The sequence below is a fragment of the Cornus florida genome, unplaced genomic scaffold (assembly GCF_030987335.1).
Source record: "Cornus florida cultivar Cherokee Brave unplaced genomic scaffold, ASM3098733v1 CherokeeBrave_3.0.0_Hap2_Chr03, whole genome shotgun sequence".
NCBI lineage: Eukaryota > Viridiplantae > Streptophyta > Magnoliopsida > Cornales > Cornaceae > Cornus > Cornus florida.
In genome coordinates, this window is record NW_026775573.1 from 22,765,003 (window position 1) to 22,791,634 (window position 26,632).

The 26,632-nt window shown below is 33.6% G+C and overlaps 1 pseudogene; it reads right to left on the minus strand.

Annotated features, from left to right (window-relative positions):
• The window catches only part of LOC132299929 (small ribosomal subunit protein uS19-like), a 30,033-nt pseudogene extending 23,650 nt beyond the window's left edge, over positions 1 to 6,383 (minus strand).
• Between the last annotated feature and the right edge of the window lie 20,249 nt (positions 6,384 to 26,632).

The following is a 26,632-nucleotide window of genomic DNA, read 5'->3' on the forward strand; positions in this document are numbered from 1 at the left end:
TGTCATTTGAATAGACTGAAGCGCTTCCAAAAAAGAGGCCAAAATCGAAAGCATATAAATTATGCTTTTGGTTGCTTCCGCACTATAACAAAGCATTGTTAAAAATAATAATAATAATAACATTTTTAACTACCCATTCAAATTTTCAAACTTGCAACAGTTTTTACCAAACATGCTTTAATGTTTTTGCTTCCAAAAATCTTGCAACAAATTTACGTTACCAAACAAGCTTCGAAATAGTGTTGAACACACTCTAAAGCAGAAACACTACTTCTACAGCGGGTCAAAGCAAAAGCGGTTGGCAAACAGGTTCTTGACAATCTGAGAAGGAGGCATCAGATTATTGTCAATTGGTGTTTTGTATGTAAGAGGGATGAAATTGTATGTGTAAGAGGGATGAAATTGTATGTGTAAGAGGGATGAGGAGATGGTAGATCATCTCTTCTTACACTGACCCAGGGGAGGGACATGTTAGGTGTAGTTTTCGTTATCTGCTAGGTCATGCCAATCTCTATGCTGAGATTAATTGATACTTACAGAAGGTGTTCAGTGTGGGCCCAAGTTAAAAATGCGTGGAGGACGGGCCGCTCTTCATGGTAAGCCCTGTGAAGGGAAAGGAATAGAAGATCCTTTGATGCGGTGGAGTCTTCTTAGGGTTCTTTAGATTTTATGTTCTTAGTTCTCTATTCTTTTAGGTTCAGGGGTCAAATTGTAAATCTATGGAGATTCTTTTTTTGTGTGTGTGTGGATAACGTGAGGCTATAGATTTTTGTTATGCAATTGTTCTGGGCAGTGTCCCCCATTTAGACGCTCTTTTATGAATGCTTACTTATATATAAAATAATATTCAAGTAATTAACACAAGCTCATGAGTTTTAAGCGATAACTAAAATGTAAAAAGAAAAAAAGAAATTTGTAATCAATTTAGATTTAAAGGCACGCCTTTCTAGCTTCCAACATATGTTGAGTTTTATGTGTATCTGAATGAATGAGTATTCTGTAGTAGGAAGAGGTGCTTTGGTTGAGTCTTGACGAGTCTAAAATTTTTGTGGGGTCAAGACGAGCCATTACCAATTATAATTGACATAATTACATACCCCAAAATCCCACTTTATGTGGCGACCTTGTGGGCAGGTGCGAGGCACTAGCCAGCTACCATGGTAACAGGCTACGAGACCACGATCCCACATCGCCTGGGTAAGGTAAAGGTGAAGTGTTTATATATACTCATTCGATCTCCAAATGGTATGAGACCTTTTGGGGTAAAATCCAAGAGCAAAACCGTGCAAGCTCAGCCCAAAGCAGACAATATCATATCATGTGGTGGAATGGCTTGTTACAAATGGTATCAAAGCCTGACCAAGCCGAAAGTGCGCCGATGGGGACGGTGGGCCTCTTAGGGGGGTTGATTGTGGCGACCTTGTGAGCGGGTGCGAGGCATTGGCAGGCTACCATGCTAGCAAGAAACAGGTGCACGATCCTACATCGCAAAGGGAAAATGCTATGTATGTAGGATTGTTACACTCCAAATGATATGAGGCCATTTAGGGTAAAACCTAAGAACAAAACCGTACAGGATCAGGCCCAAAATGGACAATATCCAAAGAGAACATTGGCCCCTAAGGGGGGTGATTGTGGCGACCTTCTAGGTGGGTGTGCATCAGCAGGTGTGAGGCACTAGCAAGCTACGGATGAGTTAACCCACATTGCCTGAGTAAGGTGAAGGTGACGTGTTTGTATGATTTGGTTCAATCTCCAAATGGTATGAGACCTTTTGGGGTAAAACCCAAGAGCAAAACCGTACGGGCTCGACCTAAAGCGGGCGATATCATACCATGTGGTGGAGTGGGTTGTTGCACCTTATGACTTGAATAGACCCCTTTGGCCAAATTTAGAGTGGCCCCTTTGCCAAAATTTCTTCGTTGAGCCATTCTTGGGTTAAGTAACGTAAGCAATCAAATCCAATTTACCTCATCAAAAGCAACTTTGTTGTGGTTTCAATCTCTTCATCCACAAAATTTACTTAATACATAATAGCATCGCTCTACTAGTCCACAAAAACTATATATATACATATCTTGTAGAAAAAATTCCACCTCCACATATAAAAGCAATAACGAAGGATAGGTTTGATAAAGAGCCATGGTGGTTTGTAATTGGAAATTTCATAAACTACAAATCTATCGAGCTAACTAGAGAAATCATTTGACCAGTACATCCGATGAATAAATCTATTCAAAAGAAACACAATATTCAACCTCATAGGAGTCACAACCCAGTCCATTTAGCAATGTCATTCAACTACGATCATTGAAATCCTTCGGACCTTCCATCATAAAAGTGAATGCCACTCCTTCCTAATTTGCTTGCTTTCTCTTAAGGTCTCTTGCTTAGCCAAAAAGTGCTAGATGATGACAATCATCGACCTGTGGTCAATTCATGCTACAACAAACAAAACAAGAGGCTCTTGACCGAAACAATAATCCCACTAGCCCATTAAATAGTACGTGTTTATCTCAACTTTAACGCCAGAAGAGACCTACCATACTTCTAAAAATACACTCATATACATCTCTAAATTGATAAGAAAACCATTAGAATGCAAAATTCTCTCTAATATATATTCCTTACCAAATTTTTTTCAGGGTGGCATTTACCTATATAGAGGCAACTTGAACAAAGTAGTAATCATATGAATTGACTTGTACACATGAAATTGTGAAAACCAATAGGACCTTTCTCATTGAACAATCATTCGGATGAAACGCTGATTCTCTTTATCAAATGATAAAGGAACCCAACATAGAAAATTATGAGAGGAAAAGTGTGAAAAAACAAAAGAGAGGCAACTAAAAAATCACTCCCTGAATTAAATCAGAGACGAATCACAAAAGTAAAACAAATAAATAAATTTCAATTGTCCTCCAGAATGTAATACCCTCAACAACATGAATGAATTCACCAACTTGCAACACATACGTATGTAAAAACATAAATACTTCAGATAGTAAATTGATAAAGAGACAAATTGAGAGAGAGAAATTTACAGATTTGTGCAATTTCTTGATCAAAGCCATTGGCTTTCGCTTCAAACCTCGTAGGAACCTACAATTAGATCAACATAACCAAATTCGTGAACTAAATTAAAATCTTATCATGAACTATTTTTTCATTTATTTTAATGAAAAAAAAAAAAAAAAAAAAAAAAAAAAAGGGAAAAAAAAAAGAAGAAGAAATATAAGAACACATCCATATATGTGTATAGATTAGATATTTGGAGAGAACAAATATAATAAAAATTAAAATATTTGGGGCTTCACCGCCAATAGTAGGTTCACGGTTGGATCGGCATATCATTTGGCAAAACATTTGCTTATTGAGACAAATAATCAGCAAAGTGCAAGGTGAATGGAGCGCAACTCAAAGTTTTGATTGATATTGGAAGGTGTTATGGAAGGACAAGATTAAAGATAAGGTTAAACACTTTTTATGGAAGTGTTGTGTGGAGAGGCTTCCTGCTTTGGCTAAGCTTCGGCAACTTAATATAGTGGAGGACGACATTTGTAAAAGCTGCGTTTTTAGAAATTGAAACAGTGGAACATCTTCTATGCTGCTGCCCGGTAGGCTGTAGCCCACTGGTTTGGTGTCTTAGTCCACTACGAATTCGATTTGAAAAGGAACATTGTGTAAACTGGTTGCAACGGTGGACTAATAAGATTAGATTACGCATTGAAGATCGAGATAAGGACAGATTTGGGTTGGCATATTCTATTTGTTGGCAACTATGGAAATCCCGCAACAATAGGTATTTCCAGAATGAGGAGTGGAATACAGCAGCGATTGTGGCCAGAGCTACTTTGCAATGTTATGTGCTTGCTACTACAATGGAAGTGAGCAACACTACTCATCTACTGACTACTGGTGGTTTGTAATGGTGCCTCTGGCTCCATAGAGCGGTGGTTGTCATGTAGATGCTTCATGGTTTTTCAGAATAGGGATTCCGAAGGAAAAATCCAAAGAGCTGAATCGTTCAGCTATTCAACAGTTTCAACATTGGCATTTTACTTGGGTAATATTTGAATTAGATTCCTTCTATGCAACTGGAAGAGGATCCATCCTTCACCTCAAAGCAGTTGATATTGAAGATATTCTGGACTTGATCCAACAGCAGCAGGAATTTTCTTTAGGATGGGTGCCAAGACAGTGCAACTGTCACGACCCGAAGCCGTAGGACCCGGTCCGTGAACAGGAAGGGAATAGACCCAGACCTTAGGCACCCAATTGGATGGTCACCTAAAATATCCCAAAGGCCTTTACTAAGTCATCATATAAACAATATACCAGCTTTGGACCATAGAACCAAAATAAATATCTACAAGAGCTAAGCTTGGTTGGCCAGCATGACCTTAGTTACATGATTTACAATTTACACCACATATTATAGAAGTTGTTTCCAAAATGACTATACACATCAAAATGTTACAAGTCTTGCGTCAAAACATACACCACTTCAAGTATAGCATCGTGATTCCATCAAAAGCTATGGTAACTAGCAAGAGCAAAACACATCCATAGCATCACAAGAGCTACTTCAAGATTGGGATTGAGGTGTCTCCTCCTCCATTTGTCCTATGTTATCTTGCTTAAACTATGTTGTTGTACGAGCATGTCTTAGTATTATGCAACTCTTTGAAACCCATGGTATCTTGTGTATCTACTTGTTCTCTATTCCCTAAAGCATGATTTTCCCCCTTCTTGGTTTCCCTTACATGTCTTATGAGTAGGACTTACGTGGCCATGGGAAATATTATTTAGCCACTCTCTACTGAGCAACTTTAAGCTCGCCCGTTGTCACCCATCCTAGTACTACTCCAAGTTAAGCACGCTTAACTTCAGAGTTCTGATGGGTTCACGACTATCACGGCTTTAAAACGTGTTGTGTCATAAAAGGGTGATGAACATTCATATAGCACTTCACCTTTTCACAAGCAGTGTAGGACTTGTGAGCACACGTAGCTCGCAACAAAGCCTTACCTCTCACAAGCCTGCTCCGTCCCACCGACCCTCACAGTTCCACCCCCCTTGGGGGCCCGACTTCTCCTTCGACACACTTCCGGCTAGGTCTACCATTTGTAACGGCTCTCACCCCACCAAACACAATATTGTCCGCTTTTGGCTCCCCCGAACCAGAGACTTCTCAGGAGGTCACCCATCATGGTACTAATAACTTCGGAGTTCTAATGGGTTCACGGAAATCACAGCATTAATGCGTTGTGTCGTAGAAGGGTGATGAACTTACATATAGCACTTCACATTTCCACACCCAGGCAATGTGGGACTTGTGAGCACATGTAACTCGCACCAGAGCCTTGCCTCTCACGGGCCTGCTCCCGCCCACCGAGCCTCACAGCTTTGCAAAGTAAGAACTTTTTGCACAATGGCCTTCTGCAATGGGTATGAACTTCTTTTTTATTTTTTATTCTCAGAGTAAGAGTGATCCATCATTTGTAAACAGTTTCCACTTTCCATCATCATCCTTGCCATATGTAAGCAGTTTCCCACCGTGGTTAATAGAAGTAGTTGCTCAGGATGTATTATGAATTGATTTCTAATGAATTTTTACACTACAGGGAAACAAAATTTTAAAAAATATCCCAGAGTTAAATCGAGAGTGTGAGAACAGAGATGGAAACCAAGAGGGTAAAAATAAAACACTCACATACTGTCTACCATTAAATCACCATAACCAATCTAAGTCATAATGAATTACTATCTTGCACATTTTTTACTGATATACATATATGTGTACATGTACAGAAAGAAAACGAGAATTATAGATTCAGATCAAAAATTACTTCTCATTTCCTTCGATAAATCAAGAAATCAGTGAGGGAGAGAAAGCATAGAGAGAGAAAGTGTTGATCATCCCACCATCTGCGAGCTCTGGCTTGGAAGAGCTTGACGAGCTAATCGGTAGACATATCAAGCAGAGCATCCAAATCAACCCCTCTGAAACTGGACTTCTTGAAGGTCCTCTTCTTTGGCTGTCTGTTACTTCCGTTTCGACATCCGCCTGAGAACGACAAATCAAAAAAAAAAAAAGAGCCATGCATACAAATATAATTACATATGTGTATATAATATATATATATATATATATATATATAGGTAGAGAGAGCTCTAGTTCAACAATGGATGTATGAACACAGAAATGTTGAGAACTAACCATGATTTTCCGGGATGCTAAACAGAAACCCTAAATTGCAGAGATTCAATTACCGGTCGAAATTAGGTTTTTCAAGGAGGACAGTATCAGCATATTTATAGGTTACGCGACAGGTAGTACGTCCCACTTTAACTGGCTCAATACCCGAACCAGTTGTTTTTGGGTCTATTTGTTTTTGTTTTGGTTTTTGTTTTATTTTTGAATTTAAGGACTTCATTTTTAAAACTTCAAATTATGTAAAATTGGCACCATTGTATATTACTAATTTACTACGAAAGAACAACAAGTGAGTAAATATGTATAAATATAAATATAACTTTTATACTATGAATGTTAGGCTTTGATAAACATCTATACTGATTTCGTATTCATAAATAACTTAACATGTCATAAATAATTAAGAGAAAAAAAAAAAATTTGAGAAAAAGTTCCTGTTACTCTAAAAACTATAAAGTAATTAGCAGGTGGAAAATTTATTTTCCATACGAGTTTCTTCTTGAACAACAAATTTTATATTACTAATTATTTTTGAAAATGAAAAAAAATTACTTTAACGAATTTGTTACATTAATAGCATTTATTTTTATTTAAAAATAAAAAGTAAATTTCCAATGCAACTAGAGAAGTGATTTAATTTAATTAGGTAATATTTATAGTTAGCTTATTTTAGTACAAATAGAATTTACCAACAATGTTTACACTCAACTTATATAGTACCAAGTATGAGAGGAATTTGGTAATCATCATCCTTACATTTATCCCAAATGGATGGGGCCACATGAACCACATTTTTTTCATTTCCAACTATGACAATTTATCTTATCCTTAAGCTTTTTTTAAATCAGTATAGTTTAATCATACAAACTAATTAACCTTTTCTTATGGGCATATCTATAGGTCTTTATTGTATTTGCACATCTATATGTCTTTATTGTACTTGTTTGTAGGGGTTCTTTACTATTACACAAATGGAATAACGATAAAGGAGATATCAACACACACATGTCAGGGACACGTAGAAGGAACTTAAACGAAGGAGGAAGAGGAGACTAGCCAAAGGAAATTAATTATGGAGATAGGAATATTTTCCTTTTCACTTAGACACAATCCTTCTTATTATACCTTTAATGCTAAGCTAAACGACGATATTTATAGCTTGGAAACATTATGTATTACCCACTGGTCCTCGCATTGTTGGTCAACTAGGCTATGATGAGCTTAAATACCTAAAGGGTCTAATCCCATCTTGAATCATGCCTCTGATTAGTCGTGTACTGTTAGTTTTAATTCAAGCATTAAATGCATTCAACGTTTCGACAACGGTGGTGGTAAGTGATTGTAAGTGTCTTTGTCAAGGCACGTGACCCACAATTAATTTAACTAGGCCTATGCTTGTCTTTGTGCATGTTCTAACTCTCTAACCTCCAATCAAAAAGTCTTCCAAGTGTCCCAAAAAGTTGTGAAAGCTCAAGATGATTGTACTCCCGTCTTGTTTTCCTTTATCTAAAGTTTGAAATAAGATGTTATGTGTTAACTTGGCCTTTTGCTATGCATTGGTTCTTACTCAAGGATTTATGGCCTCAAGGTTTTCGTGACCAAGTCATATATAGGGCTTGGGTTGTACTCGAGGATTGTATTTTCGAGGTTTGATAACCTAGTTCTCCGTTAGGGTTTATTTTGCACTTGAGAGATGCGCTCTCGAGATTTGGGAACCTAACTAATTGTTAAGGCTTTATTTGGGCTCAAGGTTCCTGATCTCGAGGCTTGGTGACCTGGCATTGTGTTAGGGTTCAATTACATTCTAGAATTTCTAGGAGATCTTGATGACTTGACTTTGACATCATGTGATACCCTCGAATTTTCGAGTGTGAGTTGGTCAGACTCATGCCAGAAGACCCGGGGATATCAGAAACAATATGGCAATAAACGAACACAGAGTACAAAAGAATAAATAAATAATAAATAAAACGTTGAAAAGATAACTAAAATAATAATTAAATTCTCAAAATAAATTTCATTAAATAATAATCACCTCTGATAACAATAATTTTCCAAAATATAACTCGGGAATCCATACTATATGATTCCTTATAAAATCCCAAACTGAAATAAATAACAATAATAACTGTCTATATCTAAATACTGAAAATATAAACTAGAATCTTACATAGATGACTAGAAGAGTGATGATAACTGGTCTCCGCTCTGCACGAACAAAATTTACACCTAATATTGACATGGACTTGAAAAATAAATAGTGGGTAAGACCCACAAACAAGTTCTTTCTACTACATTTCACAGAGACTTAATAAACGAATACATTCTAGTCAACTCATGCAATAACTACATAGTCAATATACATATAGAAACACGCTAAAGACTCTCACTGGACTATAGGGCAGACTCATCCTGATATTAGGCATCATGCAAAACCCGTCAATAGTCATGAGTACCCTCATCTACCAAGGCATACTCATATCCTCTATATCCAGATACACATCCTAGAGGCAATATAGTCTTCCTAACCATCGATCCTAAGGACTCATACTCATGTCATGGTACATATATATATATATATATATATATATATATATATATATATATATATAAGTTTAAACTCATTCCTTGTCATGCCATTGTCAGGATATGGACGACGAATATGGATTTTGCCATTGTCAGGATATGACTATATTCGTCGTCCATATCCTGACAATGGCATGACAAGGAATGAGTTTAAACTTATTAGCCATCTTACCCTTAATATACAACCATATCCTGACAATGGTGTATAAATCCGAAACCATATCCTGACAATGGTTCCCACACAATCCAACAAATAACAGATAAAGATCAAATGTATATAAGATCACATAATACTGTCATAATCATAATTATAATCATTAAAATACCTATTGCAGTTGTAATAACAATTAAAGCAATATATATCATCACATAAACAACTTATAATCCAATATATTATCCATAAAACACATTATAATTAACATCATTTATAATATGATCAATATCATTTATCAAAATATCCAATAATAACAATGATATAATAAATATCATTTATCAACGAGAATGAATAATTATACTTAAAACATTTATCATACCACATCATATACTCCAACTACAATTATTATATTTTAATACCATACCCAGTATGTGTTTCAATATGATTAATATTATTTATCAAACATACACCCTATAATTTACTTGCCATTTAAAATTTATCAAGTTTTAATACAACGGACGCAATTCCGAAAATAAGCCTAAAAATAGAGTATCTCTAAAATTTTTGTAAAAATAGAATAAGAAGCATAATTAACAAAAACAACCAAATTTAAAATATGAGGGCAATCGGACTTCATTTTAGCCTCCAACAAAAATCACTAAAATACTGCAATGCCTTATAACAATTACAAAACGCGATTTCGGAACCCTAAACGATGGTTTTTTGTCAAAACGCGATTTCAAAACCCTAAACAATGATTTTCAGCCATAAACTGACATGGCCTACAAGCTTTGGCTTATGAGTTTTTCTCAATCAATTGTTTCCACCCAAAAAAACACTATTATCTGGTCGAAAACAGAATTATCAAACTGTTGTCCAGACAAATAGAATTATATTTTAGATCGTCTAAAGATTATTTCCTAATAATTATATAAAATATTTTAATAATTTAATTACAGTAAGTAGGCATGTAAGGATCAAGTTATAACAACAATTAATGCATCAAATTACAAAATCATATAAAGCATGCAAACATATATTTAAACATATAAACTCTCTATTTTAATCCGATTTAAACATGCAAACAAGTTTATTAATTTTGTTTAATCATCCTAAAGTCATCATAGACATGTACTGCATACTAGATCAAAGGAGAAGAGTAGAACATAGAACTTGCCTCGAGGGTTTTGAATTAAAACCTCAATCTCCTTCTCCGATCTGCTCCTCAACGCCAGCTGCCTCTGGTTGTCGCCATTCTTCCTTCTACTGCTCTTGATCTATCCAGCAAATAAGCCTCCTTCTAAAACTCACGCAAATAAAACAGCCTCCTCTAGCATATCCTTACATATATATATAAACTACATAATAACATAATCATAATCCTAATATAACTCACGTATACTTAGGAAAAAAGAAAAGGAAATAATAATACTAACCTTAATAAAAATCATAATAATAATAGTAATAATAATAATAATAATAATAATAATAATAGTAATAGTATGCATATACCATATATATATATATATAAACACACACACTAATATATATATATATAATAAAATAAAAATACTTTTAAATTTATTTTTTGTTTTCAAGTGGACTCAGCCTCTGTGTATGAGCTTCACTGAACTCCAATCCATCAAATAATACACATGGTTCTTATTATTAAGAACACGATAATTGCACTACACATAGGTTATATTTAACAACAACTTAATCTACCCAATATTTAGGGTAATTTACACAAACCTCCCATATGGTTTGCCATAATTACAGGGACCTCCTCTCCTGTTTGGAAAATTACTTAGACCTCCCTTATTTTTGAAAATATCCTACATGAACTTCCCTTATGTGTGACGGACCGTTAAATACACTAACGGACTGTCAAAATTACTAAAATACCCTATCCTTGGCATATGAAATTACTAAACTACCCCCATAAGTTATTGAGTAGGCATGACATCAGCTTGTTACACACAGTGTCAGTTATCGCCTCTCTCTCTATCTTCACTTTCTCTCTCTAGGCAACCATGGACTCATAATCCATTTGCCTCTCACGGTGTCAAAGCCACCATACTCGCAATCCCAAACAATGCCGTCGTTTTCCACAAGGTCATCAACTTCGATAAAAGCTCCGGCCACGACATCCACCTCCACACCCTCCAACCACCACCCGGCGAGCAGCTTACCACCATCTCCTCCGTCGACATGTCGGCGCCGCCCTTCACCGACACCTCCATATATCCGTTAATCAGAAACCAATATAGAGCTTTCTAACCAAATATATCCGTCAATCAGAAACCCCTCAATATATATATATATATAAACAATTTGACTTATATGTGACTATTAATTTATAAGTTCTCTTTAATTAAATAAAAATTTCATATGGCTTTGAACAATTCATATATATGAAGATTATAAAACAAACCAATCCTCCTCCTGCTGCTTCTGTTTTTTTACTTGGTGCTTAATGATGTAATTCTTTATTACCAAGGCATCTGATGCCTCGTCACAGACACGTTCCACTGCCCTTGGAGATTAAATAAACAAATAATAGTATAATAATGTATTAGTTGATGATTATTAAAAAAAAATAAAAAAAATTGGGGTATGTGTTTTGGATTATACCCAGAAAGGGAATTTGATTGCATAAGCAGGGGATGATGAAGATGATGATGGTAGAAATTGATAATTCGGATCGAAATAGATCAGATTGTGTGGTGAATGGATGTGAGATTGAAAACAAAAGTGATGATCAGATGAGGGTTTCTGAGATCAATGGTGGTTTTAGTGTTAAAGAAGTGGAAACAGAGGAGGATTGGTCTGTTTTTGTGTCTAACTCTGGATTCAAAGAATTGGGAGGTGATGAAGATATAATCATAGAAGATGATAAATTTCGTGTGGTTTTAGGAGAAGAGAAAACACCCAATTTAGATATGATTATTGAAGATCCATCATCTGATGAAACCATGATCCAAGTTTGTTGTTCGAAAATAGATGAATAAAATGAAATCCCTACTCAACATCTGAAGTTCTTTGTTGGTCAAGTTGGTTATGGATTGATTCCAATTGAATTATTTGATTCGCCAACCGAGGAAAATCAGAGTTCATACAGGTTTAAGGTTATATATGTGTATTATATACATATTATATAATATCAGGTATATATATATATATATATATATATATATCTTTTAAATATAATATGAAATTATATAGACAAGGGTATTTTAGGAATTTTAGAAAAAATAGTAGATGACGTCATCAATTTTCGTCGTTGACTGGCGTTGACCACAACGAAAGAGAGGTCCGTGTAGGATATTTTCAAAAGTAGAGGAGGTCCGCGTAATTTTCGAAACAGGAAGGGTGCTCCCTGTAATTAGGGCAAACCATAGAGGAGGTCTGTGTAATATTTATACAAGGGTACTATCCACATTTCTACAAGTTTCCATAACATACATGCACAAAACTTCTATGCATCCAGCGCTAACGATTTAATAACACTAATCTATAGGCTACTGCCTTAATTGATAAACAAAATTCACAAAAGGTCAATGTAATAAATAGAAATCGCCCTACATCCAAAAATCGCATTGCTTCCTACATGGAAGACATTATAAGCAAACTACTTCTTGTTACACCACTCTAATATACAAGTTTAACTATGTACAAAATTCCTCTACCGCTTCCAAACAGCTTACAAACAATCACAAAGAAGAGTAGCTATCTTCAACGTGCCTTCAATGAAATCAAAATTTGATTATTCAGCTCTCACTCCAACTTCGAACCAACAAATGAGAAGTCTACATAGACTATTATACAAAACTGCAAGTGTTGCCACATGTAATACCCCTAATTTTAAAAGGATAGTCTCGGTATTTATTTATTTGTTTTAATTGTATTTTTTAATTATTTAATTGATTATTTGACTAATTGCTTATGTGTTTAATTGAATTAGGTATTTCTTGATTATTTGATTATGTGTCTATATATTATTTGTATTTGTCTATGTGTTAATTGTGTAATTAGATTATGTGCTTAAATGGTATTTTGATTACTTGTAAATTAAATATTTTCTTTTCTTTTATTATTTTATTTTATTTTTCTTTTATGATTATGATTAGTAGTAGTGGGCCAACCAATTGGGTCCCATGGATTACTTGGATAGGAGGTTGGATGTGTATGGATTATTACCCATGGATAGTTGTGTATGTATATATATAGATATATATTATATACATATATAAAAAGGAAAGTAATTTATTAATTACTTTTATAGTAACTTGGGTAATAATATTTAATCTGATGTATATGTTTGATATTTAAATAATAAAAACATACGTAGATTTGATACGTGTTATATTTTAAGTTACTTTATAATATTATGGTAACTTAAGTATTATTGGATAATCCATTAATAAATAATGGAATGTGTATAATTTATTTATTTAATAAACATATACATAAATTATATACGTAACATATTTTACTTACCTTTTTAATATATATAAAAGGGAAAGTACTTTTATGGTAACTTGGTTAGTAATATTTAATCTGATGTATATATTTTATATTTAAATAATAAAAATATACATAGTTTTGATACGTGTTATGTTTTAAGTTACTTTATAATATTATGGTAATTTAGGTATTATTAGATATTCCATTAATAAATAATGGGATGCGTATAATTTATTTATTTAATAAAGATATACATAAATTATATACGTAACATATTTTACTTACCTTTTTAATATTTTAATATTTTTTTTTTTTTTAAGTTGACTTGGATTGGGAAAAGGGTTAGGATTATTTTATTTAGCCTATAAATATATAGCTATAGGTTATAAAAGGGGGTTAGAAATATTCATGTGATATATTCTAGAGAGAAAGAGTTAGAGAGGGAAGGAGGAAAAGGAATGAAGGAGGAGAAAAACCATGTAGAGAGAAGATTAAGGAAGAAGAAGTTTAACTTTCGATCCGAAAGTTTAAGGCAAGTTCTTCTTCTATCTCTTTCTCTTTGATTCGTGTTTCTGTACATGCCTAGGAAATTCCAGAATTTATTAAACACATAAAATTAAATAATTATGCATGTTTAATTGGATTAGAACATAGGTTTTATGAAATTGGTTCATATCTGTTCTTGTGTTATGAATTGATAAATGCATGATTTTGATTTGATTTTCGGTGTGAATTTTTATATGTTTACATTATGTATTTTTCATATTTATGGAATGATGGAACGTAGAAACATGTCTAGGATTCCTGAACATTAAATAGGAATTAGGTTTGGGTTTAAATAAATTTAAATAGACTCAATCATAATGATGTTTGCTATTTGAATGTTTTAAACAAACGAATGAATTTAATCTTTTAATATGTTTTAGCAATTGAGATTAAATGTGTAGGATGAATTGGATATGGAGAATGCTTATTTGATGGTATAATAAAATATCATCATATGTATAAGATTCAGTTTATGTAGGATATATGATATAGGAAGCTTAAAGAAATAATAAGTCATTCCTATTATGTGATAACTTGATATCATATTTATCATAGTTATTTATGAAATGTTTGATGTATTTCCTTAATTGTTACATCAATTGTTGAATTATGTGGTTTAATGCACCGGTATGGGACGGTGGCATTTTAGGGATGGATTAACTTATCAGTTAAGTCCTACCAATTTTATATAATGGAATGGATTAACTAAAATGTTAAGTCCTACTTATATTTAAGTCAGGTCAGCTGAACAAGTTGAATGACTTATGGAGGATTAATTTATTATATAAGGGAATGGATTAACTAAAATGTTAAGTCCTACTTATATTCAAGTCAGGTCAGCTGAACAAGTTGAATGACTTATGGAGGATTAATTTATACTGGATATGATGGTTACTAGATTATATATATATAAGTATGGTGCCATGATATGAGCTTGAGTCTCAGGATCAATGGTTAGGGCGCGTATATCGCCAGGGATGTATAGCTAGATATAGTGTAGTTGTGTACCCTGGTAGGTCTAGGTACTCATGCCCACTATATGTGCATTTTGCATGTTGCCTACTATTCAGGTTGAGATAACCCTATAGTCTAGTGAGGTTCCTTTGGTGTGTATATATATATATACGGACTACTAGTTACTGTTTGATTGACTAAGATGTATACGTGTATCGAATCTCTGCTTGGACTGTAGTAGAGTAGAACTTGTTTGTGGGCCTGACCCACCATTATTTTTCAGGTGTTCGTCACGAGTAGAGGATTGTTCGTGCTGAGCGGGGATCAGTCTACTTCATTCTTCCGATGCTACATAGGAGTTCCTTTATGATTCAGTTTCCTGTTTTAGATTACTGTCATTTGTTTAGTTTGGATTTTCTAGGGGTCCACACAGTATGGATTCCCGAGTTGTATTTTGGAGGATCAGTTGTATCAGAAGAGTTTATTAATTAATAGAAATATATTATGAGGTTTATTATTAGATTATCATTTTAGTTTCTTGTCAGCATTTTATTTATTCTTCTTTATTCTTTTGTACTCTGTGTTCGTTTATTATCAATTTGTTTTGATATTCTCGGGTATTCGGGCGTGGGCCTGGCCAACCCGCATTCGGGAATCCGGGGGTATCACACCACACCAATATTCTTGTGCCAGCATCACCACTGACAACTCTGAAAAGAGAAGTTAATGCTTCCAATTATCCGTAAACTTTAGAATATATACTTTAAGTATACCTTTCCAAAACCTGATTAAATCTCTTAATTAATCCCTGCCTTTAAGGATATAATGAAGTGCGTAATATATTCCGCACCCAAGATCTTCGAGGAACCTTCCCAAAATAGAAATTCTTATTTATTATAAGGGAAAATACCATGGTATAGCCTATTGCCTCCGCAATGGGGAACTAATATAAACTTCCAAAGCAGCTGCTGTTACTCAAACTAGCATCAACAAGTGAACTTGGTAAATTCATCAACCATGACCCATATGGAATTACAATTCCTGATCTGATGCAAATAATCTCACACCATCCACGCATGCTTGTTCCCATATCTACTATTTGATAAGCGCTGAATATTGCATATTCGAGCCTTTAAACGTGCATATGTTAAGACCTTAAGTAATACTTTTATCAGGTTTTATACTTATTTTAGTGTATTTGTTTTTTGTAGGTAATTTCCCAAAGAACGGGACAAAACCATGATTTTGGAGCTCAAATAAATGTTTCCGAAGCGTATAGAGATGTATCGGACCATCCGGGGTCAATCTGGAGTTAAGTAGGGGATTACAAAGAAATTCAAGTGTTAATGCTTGAGTACAAAATGGATTGCAGAAGAAAAAATGATTAAGGCAAAAATGCTCAAACACTAGATTTTGTGCTCAAGCACAAAATATTTAGGCTCAAGCATTTCTTAAAAAGCTCAAGCACAAATTCTCCTTGGAAGATGAAAAGACGCTTCGGAAGTTCAGGTTCCAGAGCTCGAGCATTTCTCAAAATGCCCGAGCACAAGTTTAAAATGCTCGAGCACAATTTCAAGAAAGTTCAGAAAAATTCTAAGTGTTGAAGAAAAAAATGTTTCAGAAATATTTAATGGAAATTTAGCTAAGTATAGAATTAATGCTCGAGCATTTTTCAAAATGTTCGAGCATAAGCTGCAGAGCTCGAGCACTCGCCAAAATGCTCAAGCATTATCAATTCAGGAAATTTTTATTAATGCGAGATTAATCTTAAAAGCATTATTTTAAGTTTTAGACGGGCCTAGATGACCTCAGAAATCCTAAAGTCCATCCAAGAAAGAATAGAAGTCACTTGCTTCTATAAAATAAGGTGAAAGGTGATGTGTTCAGTTTATTACCACTCGTAATAACACGAATCTTTGTAGGATAGTACTATATAGAGGATGTCGATCCCACAGGAAGACGAGTGTTCTTTGCTTTGTTCTTAACTAATCTGATTTATTTATTTATTGGTTTATAGGTAACTGGTTAAATTGATTGATTGGTTGGTTGTCACGAATATAAAATAAAATTAAACTGAATTTAAACTAAAAAGATCAAAGAGAGAAAGTCTTAGGGCTTTGACTTCACCACAACCTTCATACTATGGTTAACTGTTTAACTCTGGGGATTTAACAATTTATATTTCAAATGAATTGAAGTCAATAACATTAATTCAATTTGGTTTTTAAAGAAATATATTTTATAAATTGCAGTTAACTATAACATATATGCAGTTAGTATGGACTATCTACCTACCTACTTTAACTAATTTTGTAAACAATCCATCTTTCCTAAGCATAGATTATGAAAACATTTATTTATAAAAAATATTAGAACACTATCACATGATCTCCATTCTTATGTCCGGCAGGGCTCTGCCAGATACCGTCTAATAAAAATGGGGTAAGAATAGCCTAAGAACAGTTATATCTAAAACTTTGAAATCCAATTGCGTTGTCTCAATTGCTCATAATCATATAATCAGAAATATACTATATTAAAAAGATCCCAGAGTTAAAACAATCAAAACATAGTACTTAGACTGGCTTACATCAGTGTCCTAAGAAAGGAATTAGCTATTCATGACGATGCAGAATATCATCTATGTTATTGTCGTCTTTATCGTCACGGACGGCAATTCTCTTATCAGGATCTTCACCTTTTAAGGTTCTGGAAACCCTAAAAGCTACCACCATAATATCAGCCTTCTCAATAATATGAAAATAATGAACGTCTTTTATCAAGGACTGTGCCTTAATTTATAGAATAAATAAAGATTTGGTGGGCTTTTAGGTCTTCTGGCTCATCTGGAGTGAAATAAAATTTGGAAAAGAATAATCCCCATAACTTATAAATCCATTTTGTCCTGGAAGGCTTGAGCTTAAGGAGTAGAGGTTGAGTTATTGGGCTCAGGCTCGAGCTTTCTTAAAATATGGCTCGAGCTTTAAGGAATGGTGCTCGATCTTCATTTTTGTACTTAGTCAAATTTCTTCAACTATTTTCTGAAGCGTCTTTTCCATCAACACTTAGAATATTTTGGGGTTTTCTTCTTTTAACATTGCTCGATCCTAGCTTCATAGGGGTCGAGCTTTTGGGGCTCAGGGCTCGAGCTCTGAATAACAGTGTTCGATTTGAGGTCTGGCACGAGGCCCTGGGAGCTTGGTTTTCTTTAAAATCAACTCTTCAAATTCCAACGCCTCAAGCTCGAGCTTGAAGGCTAAGGTTCGAGCACCATTGGGTAAGGTTCGAGCACCACTGTGTAAGGCTCGAGCTCTGGAGGTACAAGGTTCGAGCTTTAATGCCTTGTTGATTTTTCTTCTTCTTCTTGCTGGGCTCGAGCCTCAGAACTTAGGCTCGAGCTTTGGTACTTGGATTCTTCCAAACTTCACCATTTAAGCTCTTGGCTTGCTTTGGATGACTGGCAATGACTCTGTAAGCTTCGATATCAGTCTTTTCATCATAAAGTCCCGATTTTAACCGTCTTTCTGAGAAAGTACCTTTAAACACACAATAAACATAAATCAGTCTGACAACAGATAGAAGTATTACTTTAAGTCTTAACATACGTATATTTAAGGGCTCGAATATGCAATATTCAGCACTAATCAAAAGGCCACAAGGAAGCCTCTCTTGCAATTTTTCAAATCTAGCGGCGGCTTTTATTGTTTTCGGAATTTCTGTGTGAAGATTGAAAAAGAAAATCCCAGGAAAAGGAGTTGCAGTTCATAAAGATGTTTTTTACTAACAAAGATGATATTTTCCATCTTTATGAGTAGTTAAATCCCCTCTTAGGGCATTGATGTAATCCAAATTTGATTAATATGGTTTTATTGTTCTTAACTTTGGAAATTTTTCAGTATTTATGTATATTTACTGTATGATTATGAGTAATTGACTTAGATCTTCTAAGCAATTGGGTATTTAATGGAATAAACTTGTTTTTGATAAATTAATATCTTGTCTTAAAATTAATTCTTCATTAATCAAATTCAAACTATTTTTATTGTTTGAGATTGGTAACTAAGGGTTTCTCATGACAATAAGAATAGTAATCGTGCAATGGTGCTTAAACCGTTTTTATAAATGAACGTTTTGATAGTGTATGCTTAACGAAGATGAATTATTTTGCAAATTAGTTTAAAGTAGGTAGGTAGATAATTTATGTCAACCGAAGATAGGTTATTTTTAGCAAACATTCATGATTTATCTTCTTAAAAATTGAATTGAATAGAATGTTAATTCTTTTAATTCCTGGTTATACATAAATATTGAAATCCCTAAGGTTGAATCAGTTTACCATATTAAGAGGTTCGTGGTGAAATCAAGCTCTAATTACTTCTCTATTTTTATCTCAGTTTATTTTATTTTGCTTATTTTCTTTTCATGTTATTGAATATTTTAATGCCCCTAATTTTAAAAGGATAGTCTCAATATTTTAATTATTGTTTTTTTTTTTTTCATTTTATTTGATTATTTGGCATTTTTATTTGATTAATTGCTTAATTGTTTTAATTGTGGTGATTTAATTGAATTAATTGTATTATTTGTTTTATTTATTTGAGTTAATGTTTTAAATTGTCTTATTTATTTATTTAAATGACTTAGTTGATTGTATTCGTTGTATTAGTTTTATTAATTATTAAAATATAGTTAGGGTTTTATTTTTCTGTTTAGGTAATTAAGTTTTAGCCGACTTAGATATTGAATGAGTGTTTTCTTTCCCGTCTCTAAATTAAATGGGATTTAGGGTTGGTATTATTTCTTAAGCCTGTAAATAAAATAGTAGGTCTGCCAAGGGTTTTTGAGACCCCTATTCACGTACTGGAGGCAGAATGAAACAGAGAGAGACTTGAGAGAAACAGAGAGGGAACCTAGGGTTTGGCAAAGGGGTGTTGTTCACGGGTTGAACCAAGGAAGAACAACAAGGAGTTTAAACAGTGAAGGATCGCCGGATAATTTAGAAAGACGACGTTGAGATTTTGAACCAAAATCTCAAAAGGTAAGTTCTATTCCTAACTCTCTCCATTTGACTCGTGTTCTTTACATGCGTAACACAATTTCAGGAATAAATAATCATTAAAATTAATCTGGTTTGCATGTTTGATTTGCTTTAAACAGTACGTGTTCATAAATTGTTAATTGCTCGTTTTAAATTCTTCTTGCATAATTCATGGTTTTATTGACGTCGATTAATGAATAAGAATTTATTTGGTTCTGGAACACACTGGAACATAGTTCAGATACCTAAGAACTCTAGGAATGGAGGACAGATGATCGGGAAGTCGCCGAAGGCGAAGCAGGTGAGGGAAACGGGTGAGAGTCGGCTCCCAGTTGAAGGGAGTAAGCTCTCCTTCACAAAGAGGCAGCTCCCTCATTGAGGGAGCCGGCTCTAGGGGCCTTGGAGGCGGCTCCCTCTTCAAGGGAGCCTGCTCCATCAGTTATTTATTTATTTATTTTTATTTTTATTTTTGTGTTCCAGCGACTATTTTTGCTTCAGGGCTTAGATCTTGAAGGTTACAGGTTCAGTTAGAAGCTGTATTGGGGGTAGTCAGAGATGTCTTAAGCCATATTAAAACTTCCGAGAGAAGATTAATGCAAAACAAATCAACTGATGTTTATACTTCGACAGTAGACAATGTTTAAATAAATTAGTTTACTGTTTCTGGATGGAAATGATTTTAAATTGCTTAATCTTAGAATAGCAATCCTCAATGATAATTTTTCAGTTAATCATGTTCCAGTGTTATAAAATAAGCATGTAAATTTATATATATTCTATTATGCTTATTTGGATTTAATTGGCTTGCTGTTTCGGGATGGAAATGATTTTAAATTGCTTAATCTTAGGATAGCCATTCTCATTGATGATTTTTCAGTTAATCATGTTCCAGTGTTATAAAATAAGCATATGAAGTTATATGTTCTATTATGCTTATTTGGAATTAATTGGTTTACATGTATGATCTCTATTATCAATTATTGGACTTTGCGGAGTAGTATCAAGTAAGCCTGTTAATTTACAAAATTTTATCATACTCAGTATGGAACAATTGATGTTTATATTTAATATTTTATTATCGATTGTTAAATATATGGATTAGTTGATAGTTACATTTATTATTTGTATTATCAACTACTGGATGTATGAATTTTATACACCGGAATGGGACGGTGGTATATTAGGGATGGATTAACTCAAAACGCTAAGTCCTACCTATACTGGAATAAGGGAACAGATTATAAAAATAAAATCCTACATATATGTAAGTCAGTGCAGCTGAACAAGCTGAACGGCTAACTGGATTTCTTATGGATGGATATAATAGGACTTTAAATATATATTTATGGTACCGCGATATAAGCTTGAGTCTCAGAGTCGACAGTTAAGGAGCGTATATGCAGTAGGATGCATAGTTGGATATGATAGGTTGAGGTATACCCTGTTAGGCTTAGGTACTAATGTCCATTCAGGTGCGTTTTGCATGTTGCCTTTTGTTCAGGTTGAGACCCTCTTCATAGTCCAGTGAGAGTTCTGTAGTGTGGATATATATATGTACGGACTACATAGCTATTGTGGAGTTGTTTAGGATATACATGCGTATCGGGTCTCTGTTTGGATTGTAGTAACTTGACCCACTTCTATTTTTCAGGTGTTTGTCAGTTCTAGGCGTAGAGATTGTTCGTGCTGAGCAGAGATAGTCACTCATTCCTCCGACGACGTAGGATCTCATTTCATGTCTTAGCTTTGGATTTTAGTTCAGTTGCTATTTTGTTTTCCTGTTTGGGATATTATTAGGGATCCACTAGATGGATTCCCGAGTTGTTAAATTATTGGAGGTTTTGGATTTTTGGATTTTAAGTATTTAATTTTAAAGGATTATATTTTAGAATTTTTTTAGCTTTTAATTATTTATTTCTTAATTCATTTTGAAATCTGTGTTCATTTAAATATTAATTGTTTGATATTCCCTCGGATTTGGGCTTGAGCCTGGGCCTGATCAACCCATGTCTTGGAGTCGAGGGGTATCACAAATACCATCACAACAAACACAATCTTTCTTTAAATTAAAATAGCAATTAATTTTAGGCTTGATAAACCACCACAGTCCCTGAGGTTCGACACCCTCAAAGTAGTCCTATCCTACAAAGGATTCATTTTATTGCGAGTGGTCATTTATAATTGAAAAATAAACACATCACTTTTGATATAGGAAGTGACTATAAAATTTCAATGATCTCTGATGATCATCTTTTCACCCTTCCAACAGGTGTCATATATAGAGACAATTATGAATATGCCCTATCCGTACATGTTCACCAAAATCAATGTTTGATGCCCTGGTGCACCTTGTAAACTTCTAAGTGCACCAAAAATTATAAAATTTTACATCCCAGTCACTCCAACCTCCATAACATAATTTACAGGACCTATTAATCTTCTTCTAGTACCTTAAACTCTGTCTAAGTAAGGTAACACCTACTCTATGGTCAACTCCAATATTCTAAGTTGACCTCATTAATTACCTTGGTAGTAGTAAGTGTCATTATTACACATGCTATAAATTCAACTGATAACTCAACAATTATCCGAAAGATTAAATACTATATCGGTTATTGAAAGCATCTACTCCCACATTTGCTTCCACCGGATGAAACTTAATGCAAAACGTAAATCTTCCACCACTTTTATCCATTTAGGCTGTCTCGTGATCAGTTCTATTTGTATAAACTGATATCTTGAACTAAGGTAGACACTAAACTACCTGCAAACGTTTCTTAAAATAACTTTCCTTACTACATAAGGCGATACCACTACTGTGGGCCCCAAAATTTTATAATTAGTTCATTAAGCTGATGAATCACAAGCTTATGGTAAAATAGACCACAATATGCCATATATCTTTACAATCTATGCAATGTAAAGCTCCGCTAACTTTACTGATGTAATATTATTGTGAATGAGTAAGAAATATGCTGATTTAGTTAATCAGCCAACCAATAACCCAAACAGAATTGCGACCCTTGTACGAAGTCCGAAATCCCTCAACAAAATTTGTGAAAAATGCTCTCTCATTTCCACTTCGATATAGGGAATGGTTGTAAAGGATCTGGTGATCTCTAATGATTAATCTTAACCGTCTAATAAATATTACACTTGGAGACAAAAATAATATGTCATTCTTTATGCTATCCACCAAACTTCAGCTTCATAACTCGATGCGTCGTATCTCCACGTGGATGGATAGAGAACTGAGAATTGTGAACCTTGGTTCGTACATCCTTCTTCAAATCGTTTGCAGAAAGTACCATTAGTTATTCCTGGTACCGTAAACCTTCGTCTGCGCCCATTGTTTAACTTAGAAGCATCTTAAAAAGCTAACTTTATAATTGTATCCATGCACCACTAGTCTGTAATAGACTTACTGATAATGAAAGTCAACTGGTATTTCAACTCATCATAGGTCAAATAACTACGATCATTTCATACAAACCGTGCACCTCTTCTTGTTATATAAATGATAGGTCTCCTAATTTTGTCTTTGACACATTCTGTTTCTTTAATACAAGTAAGTGTCAATCAGACTTCTTATCTAACTTTAACAGAATATGGAATCTTTCCATCCATCACACAAGTCATCAATTTCCTAACAATAGCTATTTATTGCGAATTGTGACCTTTAACAACTCTATATTATTTATGTAAGTGAAGAAACTCAGTTTCCTCCACTATGTGTAACACCGATAATTCCTCTTAATGACATGCTCTTGTGAATGAATTCTTAATTAATAATAGGCTGATAAAAAAAATATTTTTTCAGTCTCCCATCTTCACTTGGCGTCATTCTAGTAGTTACTGAACAATAAAAGAGATACCTAAACTAAACCACTACAAAGTATTCATTCCGACTTAGTAACAACTCTGGAATTTCCAAACCGATGTGTTGTAAATCATTCACCTCTAATAAATCATCGTGGCGTTACAGTGGTCTTTATTTAAACCATACCTTCACGAATTCAGAAACATTACCACCATTATATCATGGCATTGCAATAAGATACTTATTCTGACCTGGCATAAAAATATATCAAACAAATCATACCAGATTATTTGACTCATAGTGATGGCTTAACTATTCAATCCCAGATAACATATCATACTAATGTATGTCCAGGTCCAATAGATAGGCTAGAATTATATATATCTACCAAATTCATATGACCACATGCTCATAATTGCTAACACTATAGGGTGTAGAAATATTAAGTGGCTGATCACATACTTGTGTCACCAAATAAATTACATACCAAAATCCTGAATACCAAGAAAAATAAAATACATATAAACACACAAAATACCACGTAATGTACTCATACTTAAGACACATTCTTTTTAGGGAAAATCTCTTCTGAAATCAAACTTACAAAAATTATTTCACACAATTTCATTTAATAGTTTCGTAGGTAATCATCTAACCTCGAAACATAACCTTTAAACATAGTTTAAAAGCAAAATATGTTTGCCTAACCAAATACCAATGGCTCAATCTTATGTCTCTTTATACGAGGAATGTAAATTATCCAATGTGGCTTTATAAAGCAAATTATAGAAATGTCACAACATAAGACCAATGCTCTTTTGAATGTAATATATATAAAATCAAACGTTTTGTTCTAATAAGAACTCCGTCAGATCCCCAAACTCTTAGAGAATACTTTCCATACATCTCTTTAAGATATGAACGTGGTTATATGTAGGTTTAACAACACCAATTCTTCTAATATCATTCGCTATACTACCAGTAAATAATATCACTTTCGCGTGATCATTCATTTTCTAGATTTAGTACCCTCTTTCTTGAATGTTCTGAAATCTCCTCTATTAGGATCCTCTTCGGGCTCCTTCTATTCGCTTTTCTCCTTATAAATAACAAAAATTGTTATTTTGATTTTTGAGGAACTATTTTGTCATGAATTATAATATTTATATTTTATTTTATCAACAATACATATCTTATGCTCCATTTGGATGAAGTGATGAAAAAATGAATGAACGGGATGGGGAGGGATGGATAAGGCATCTCTTGGAAATGAGAGGGGGGTGGCTCAATACAATTGGAGGCCTGAGGTGAAAAATATAAAAGTGACCTTCTAACAAGTAATTAATTTATTAAAATACCACTATGTCACTCATGTATATATATTTTTATCAAGTCACTAATTTTTTTTAGATGATTTGGTTGTTCATTTGTTGAATTTTTACCCTTTTTTTAAAAAATTGTTTTGATTATTAGTTGTAACAAATTTATCAAGAGCTCATCTTTAAAATTTAATTAGTCTATCTATTCTCCTCTTTTTTGTAATTTTTTCGTACCTCGTTTCATACTTTCTAGTAGATATTCAGCAAGATAAAAAAAATGGGCACAAAATAATTTAAGTTGCATAATAATCGAATCCAGTGGTTCAATTGTCCAACAAATTATTCAATACTTTTATTGTTATTTTGTAACTTCCAATAAACTTATGGCATCCAAGTAAAAAAGATTGTCGTGAGTGGATAAGAGAAAAAAATATTGCAATGAGAGAGGAGGGTGATGGAGAATATGTATTATAAGTGGATGATAAGGTGGAAAAATGTCGTAATGAGAACGTGAGGAATAGTAGAAAATAAAAAAGAAAAAAATAATACGAGAATAGGGAAGGTTTTATCAATTCTCATAATTATGAGTTAGATATATATTCAATATTAATACTACACTATAAAAGAGGAAAAGAAAGTGGTACGAGGAAAGAAAGGAAAAAAAAAAATAAAAAGGAGGTGAGAGAAATAAATTAGGAGTTTTAATTGTAAGTGAAATAAAAAGTTTTAGAATGAATGAAATTATTTAGGCTTACCATTAAATGTTCTCTATTGGATAAGGTGTAATAATGTAAGGAAATAGTTTTTTATTTTATTTATTTATTTATTTTTAAACTAATAATACAAGAAAATAAAACTTTTAGGGGCCTTCCTATTGGGTGGGGCTTAGGCGACGGCCTAAATTGCCTAAGGCTCTAGTCGACCCTGGGAAATGGAATGTGTCTCCCTTACTTTTTTTGTTTGGGTTAATGGAATAGATAGTGAAAATGATGAATGGAGTAACAAATTTTTTTTATTATTTATTTATTTTTTTTTATGGTTAGAAGGAAAGGAACAAGAAATTTATTCATTTTTACCAATACACCCTTGTTATATAAAGTTAAAAAAACAAATTTTTTGAAAGGTCAAAATTGGTATGTTATATATTTTGATAGTTATTCACTATTTTCTTCCTCTCTTCTGCCCAATTTTGGACGGATAAGAAAACTTAAAGCAAAGATGGATGCTTATCCCTCATTGTTTCCTTCCTCTCTTTTTTTCCTTCCCAAAAAAAATAAAACAAAAAATGAGCAGTCTCATCTATCTCTACTATTTTCCATCATTCTTCAATCCATTCCTCCAACCATTAAAACCTTTTGCTTCTAAAGATTTTCTCCATTTCCGTAATTTTGTTACTAAGGCTTCCTTAGATGTATCTAGTAAAACTACGTAATCTGCAAACAACAAACACCATAAAATGTCTTATTGGATATCTTTTATTATTCCATCCAATAGAATCGTAAATAGGCATGGACTTAACACCAAT